A 5,976-nucleotide genomic window follows, 5' to 3' on the forward strand; every position below is an offset into this window, starting at 1 on the left:
TTGTGATAAAACTTCACCAGTCCCTAAACTGCTTTGTAGAAGTATGGCTTGTTATTCCAGCTCCTATCCTCTTGTCCTGCTTTTCTATCTGTCTTCTCTTCTCTCTAACTGCTCCACCAATTGGTCTGAGGTCTTCAGCTGGCCAATTTTTCTTATTTCTCTTTCCTCACCAACCACCTCTGGAGAGATCTAGTGGCATGTCTTGTTCAGAATTAATTGTTCATTGGCTCTTAGCTATCCTTTTACATACATTAGAATGACAATGCCCATTTGGTTGCTGTTATCTAGGATATTTGCTCAATTAATATTTAAGGTTGTACATTTGCATTCAGGGATATATGCACAACACTACAGCTGGCATGATCTGCCCAAAGCATAATATTTCTTTCACTAACTATAAGCCTCAGACAACTCCATTTTGGGCAGTATGTTGTGCAGACTAAGCTGGTTAATTTATGTTTAGTGTGTTGTGCCAACCCAGAGAAAATAGGTTAATTATAAGAGACCATTGTAGAAACAGAGCCTACATCATAATGAATCACAAAGGCTGTACCTTATACATAATATAGAAGAAAAATCTTCCTAATATACCACCATTATTCATATAAATGTTACTCAAAACTGACATTTCTGCATTCACTTTCCCCTATTTTTTCCCTCTTCTCTTTCTAGCCTTTTTAAAAAGCACCCACTGGTACCTATTGAACTTAAAAAAAAAAAGCCAAGTAGCTGTATACAAGAGGAGAAAATTAACTATATCTTTCCCATTGCAACTGCTCCCAAATCTTACTGAAACTTTTAAAAGCTCATGCTGCATGGAGGATTTTTGATAGTTTCTAGCATGGATAAAGAAGGCTTTTCTCACAAGTAGCGATCCACCTGAAAATGTTCCCTGACGGCTAGGTTTTTGAAAGACTGCCATTGATACCACTGAAGAATTTTAAAAAGTCTAAATAGTATTCAAGGAAATAAGGATCAAGAGATGAGTCCACTGGGCCTACAAATTACATCTGGCCCATACATTAAAGCTCCCCTGTTTCTACTAGGTATATCTTCTGAAAGATCCTGGGGGTTGCTGATTTTTCTGAGAAGTTGCAGGAAATGATAGTCAAAAGATGCCTAGAGCAATGGTAGTGAAAAAACAAAGCTAGAATGCAATCAAACACGATTGTGTAATCATGTTTGGGAGTGTTCCTTGGTGATAACAGTAGTGAAACATCTATTTCTCCACACATACCAAAAACCTTGAAAGCCTGACACTCTCCCCCTTCTTTATACTGAGAGAATCAAGGCAGGGCAGTTTCCTCCTCACTCCCTTCTTCTTTTCAGGGCTAAGCTGGTGTTTACCTAATGGCTACTGAATGCATTCTTCAAGGCTATCTCTGTACCCCTCTATTTCCATACTCTTCTGGGTAAACAGATGGAAGATCTATCCAAAGGATGCTGTGATACTTTTGTGAGATTCTTTGTAGATAAAATTGCTCACATTTGCTTGGAGTTTGATGCCACTTGGTCAGAGGCTGACAAGATAAATGAACATTTGCCTGCAGCTTAGCTCATTTGTGTGCTAGTCCTGGCAATGAAATCTAGAGAAAAATATTGGCACTGAACATCAATGAAAGCTATTAGGTCACACTCATTTCTGTCTGCCCATTGCCAACTCAGATGTCCTGTTCTTGGCATCCACAGGATATACACTCAGTGTTAATGCATTATTTACAACCCAGAATATCAAGTACTATAGCCAAAAACTCCTGAAGATGGTGAACAGCCAAATGTTAATGTTGGCCACTGTATATTTTTGTACCATCTGTGCTGAAGTATGTGCCAATGAGGTTGAGCAGACTTATGCAAAGAATTTCCTATAAACAGAAATTTAAGTATTGCAAAATATTAAGAGGGATACTTAACAACATCAACAACTGTGCCTACTTAGTCTTTGGACCTGTTTTAATATAAAACTATTGCCATGCAAGTTATAGGAAATGCTTCATTATTCATTATATTTTAAAAATAAACGTCTAAAAATACTTGACATATGTCTGTGAGGTCCTGTACTAATAGTGTATTAGTGTGGTTAACCACAAGCACTTGTCCTCAGGAAGAAGCTGTCATAAAAAGACTAAAGTTAACCAAAGGAAGATCGATAATCCCAAATTTTATCCTAATTGCTGATGCAACTGGCATCTGCATTGATTTATATTTTGTTGGAATATTTTGATGAGATTTTGAAGGGTGGTTGCTGGAAAATGGCTGGTTACAAAGCTTATTAGTAAATTGTGAAGCCTTATGTTATAGTATGTATATCACCATTTGCTATACAAGTAGTCCTTGACTTATGACAATTGGGACTGGAACGTCTGTCAATAAGTGATGTGGTCATTGAGTCACGCCTGATTGTACAACCTTTTTTGCCAGAGTCGTTAAGCAAATCACTGTGGTTGTTAAGCAAATCATGCGGTTGTTAAATGAATCCAGCATCCCCCATTGACTCTGCTTGTTGGAAGTCCCCTGGGAAGGTTGTAAATGGCAATCACATGACCCCAGGATGCTGCAACCGTCATAAATACATGCCAGTTGCCAAGCACCTGAATTTTGGTCACCTGACCGCGGGGACGCTGTGACAGTCATGTGAGGACTGGTCATAAGTCACTTTTTCAGCGCCATCATAACTTCGAATGGTCATAAGTCGAGGACTACCTGTATATAATCACTTGTCAAAAGGCAAGGATTATATGTCTGAACCCAGTGCCTTCCAAAGGTTGAAACTGAACTTCGAGAATTTCTAAGCCATTAAGATGGATTGGCTTTAAAAAGGAATGGCAGGAATGAATGGAAGATCAAACTATTCGAGGTGTTGGAAGAAGCTATCAGGGCAATGCAAATTGTCTTTTTGAGGCAAACTATATTATTCCTGTGCCTCAATGAGAGTTACAACAGTGTCTCTGCAATAGGGTTGTGCAGCTCTTTGAACTGATCTCCAAAAATTGCTTTGGAGGACACCAGAGTTCAAATAAATACTTGTCTGCATCATCTTAATGCAGCCATTTCTTTTCTATCAGAAAAGATGAAACCTTGATTCCATTGATTTAATGGAACCATTTAATAGACTTCAGATGCAACAAACTAAAGTTCCACCTGGATTCTCCCAAAATAACAGACGTATTTGTTGCATCTGAAGTAGTCTGGATGAGGCATTTGCATTTATATTAATTTTATCTTAATTTGATGACATCAGTGATTTATGTCATTTGTGCAGTGACATCATAATGCAAATGACAAAGATGATAGAGCTGGGGTCATGAAGAAAATGTCCTAAAATGTGGGGATGATAAATGTTTGTATATAACAGACATTCAGGGATAAAAATCCACTCTCCCACTAATGTGTTAAAATGAGGATTCACTGTACTTTCTTTACTCCATATTAAAATCACTTTAAAATAAATAAATAAAAACATTTACAGTTAAACAAATAGTTAAAGGAACTGTTTCAGCTCATATTTGGCTAGCCTGGGAAGAGGAGGAACCAGAACAACGGATTTCATTGTGATTTTCTCAACTATTGCTTTTGTGCAAAAATAAAAGTATGCCATTCTTAATTATGCCTCAAACAATCCTCCTATTAATAGAGATGCTACTTCTGGTTTGTAAAAGGACCATAGCCATGCCATGTTTAGATGTTGTTATATCTGGACCGCTGACCTGATCTGCCTCCCCCACAAGTAGTCAATGTAATTGTCTGAAGGAAGAAAGATTACTCATGTGCAGCTGTACAGTGTAGGCTTCTAGATGAGCAAAGACTCCACTGATTCAGGGAAACAAGAAACAAAAATTATCTTTTCTTTCCTCTTCAGATGAAGAGAATTCCATGAATTACTGTATATTAATGGATCTTTGGATTTAAGCACACTGTTTGACCCAGTGGCAATTATTTTGAAGCTGGGGCATAACCCAAATATTTTTACCAAACTCAAGACTGTTTGTAGCCCAAGAAAGAAACCCTAACCCTGATCGTTATTGAAAGAATGACAGATTTTGTCAGGTTAAGAATTACTTATTACAGCTGCTCCCCAATTCTATTGTTCTTACCATGAGTAAAGCTTATAATCTTTTTTTCTAGGAATACAACTATTAACACAGTCATAAGAACTCTTTAAAATTATGATGGTGTGGATACGTAGATAATTATTCCATCAAAAATGACCAAGTTTCAAAGTAAGGTTTGAATCAGATCATGAAACAAATTTAGTCAGATCCTTTTGTCTGGAGTTTCAGCAGTGAGGCTTTTGAGGCTTTGCCAAAATGGGGGGAAAAACTCCTTTTACTATTTACGTAAAACAAGATGGGAAGGGAAAGGAGTGGGAATGTTAGATTCAGTGATCAACTGGTCTGCCTTCAAATGAAAATGATAGTTCTTATCGGATGATAGGTGCCCCAACCACAAGTATCATAGGAAGAGAGAGAACCTTAGTTTTACTATTTATTACATCCCATTGTTTACCAATTTAAAAAGAATTATTGTGCATGTTTTAGGAATTGCATTAGGTAGTTGATCTGATTACTGATTAATATTTAATACATGCAAAAGTTTAGGCACTCCTGGTCAAGCTGTGTTTCAGTGACTACTTAAATAAAGGGAAGCTCACATAACCTCTACATTATACAAAGTTAAACATGACAATCTTTTGGCAAATTTGAAGGCATGCTTACTATTTATGTGCAGATTCAAAATAGGAAACAATGCATTTGGCAGGTGCAATAAACTGGACATCCTTTCAGTCAGTAATATCTCTAGCAGAAATAATAGCTTCCAGATGATCTGTGTAGCCAGCTAAATCTTTGTTCTGCGACTTTTTCCACACTTCCTTGAAGAACACTTCTAACTCAGAAATATTCTTAGGTCTTCATGCACTGCATATTTGAGATCTCCCCACTGATTTTCAATAATATGCAAGCCTGAGAACAATGGAAAATCATTCCAAAATCTTCTTTCTTTCCTGTGAATATTTCATTGTTGATTTTGGAGGTATAATTCAGATCACTGTCTTGCTGATATAGCCAACCTCTTTGAAGCTTCATATTCAAATTTGCGTTTAATTTTGTATCATGCAGAGTTGTGTCAGCTTTTGTTGTGATTGAATCCTTTATTGTTTCAATATCCAACAGTCAGTTCCATTATGTGAAAAGACATCATTCCTTCCAATCACTTGTATAATTCTCCATGCCATCCTTTCATATGAAATAGACCCAGCGCAGGGTCTATTATTGCTGTAAATTTAAGTTTGTACCAAATCAACACAGATATGGACATTAAAAAAATCAGATTTTAAAAGAATGAAGTTTGAAAATCTTGCAGCAATGCAAAGGATCTAACTGGAGAACTAATGGCTCTGCTGTTTTGCTTAACAAAGGCCCATACATTCTATGAACTACAAAGCCTATTACAAACCCAACCAAGGTCCAAAGATGTTTCCTTGCCTGTAAGAACAGAGTTCTTGCCTGTGATTATTGGTATCAGGATGTATTCCACTTAGAGTGCTATAAAATCCATCTTGAGTCTTTTTGGAAGCGGGTTGTCTATAAATAATTGTATAAAAATAAATAAATATTCTACAGATATGTCAATCAGCGGGATCAGAACATAGCAAATTTACAGCTATATAGGATGGGACATTTTTCTGGCCAAAATATAAAATGTTCAGAAATATGTCAGGGTATTGTTCTGGTAAAGATATTCCTGCCACTGAATTACTGAACAGAACTGAAGGTTATTCGATAAGACTACGAAAATGATATTACTGTAACATTTAATGAAACATCAGTTGTTTATCCCAGAATTGAGCTGTTGGTAAATCTTAGCCCTTTATGCTTTCCAAAATAAATCAATTTCAAGATTAACCAGGTTCTTTTATAACAATAGTATGATATATACACAGGTACTATATACTGGGTAATGATGGACAAATCAGCCAAG

Source organism: Python bivittatus, unplaced genomic scaffold (assembly GCF_059951505.1).
Source record: "Python bivittatus isolate LINGU-HERP-01145 unplaced genomic scaffold, Pbiv_v1 ctg000020_np1212, whole genome shotgun sequence".
Lineage (NCBI taxonomy): Eukaryota > Metazoa > Chordata > Lepidosauria > Squamata > Pythonidae > Python > Python bivittatus.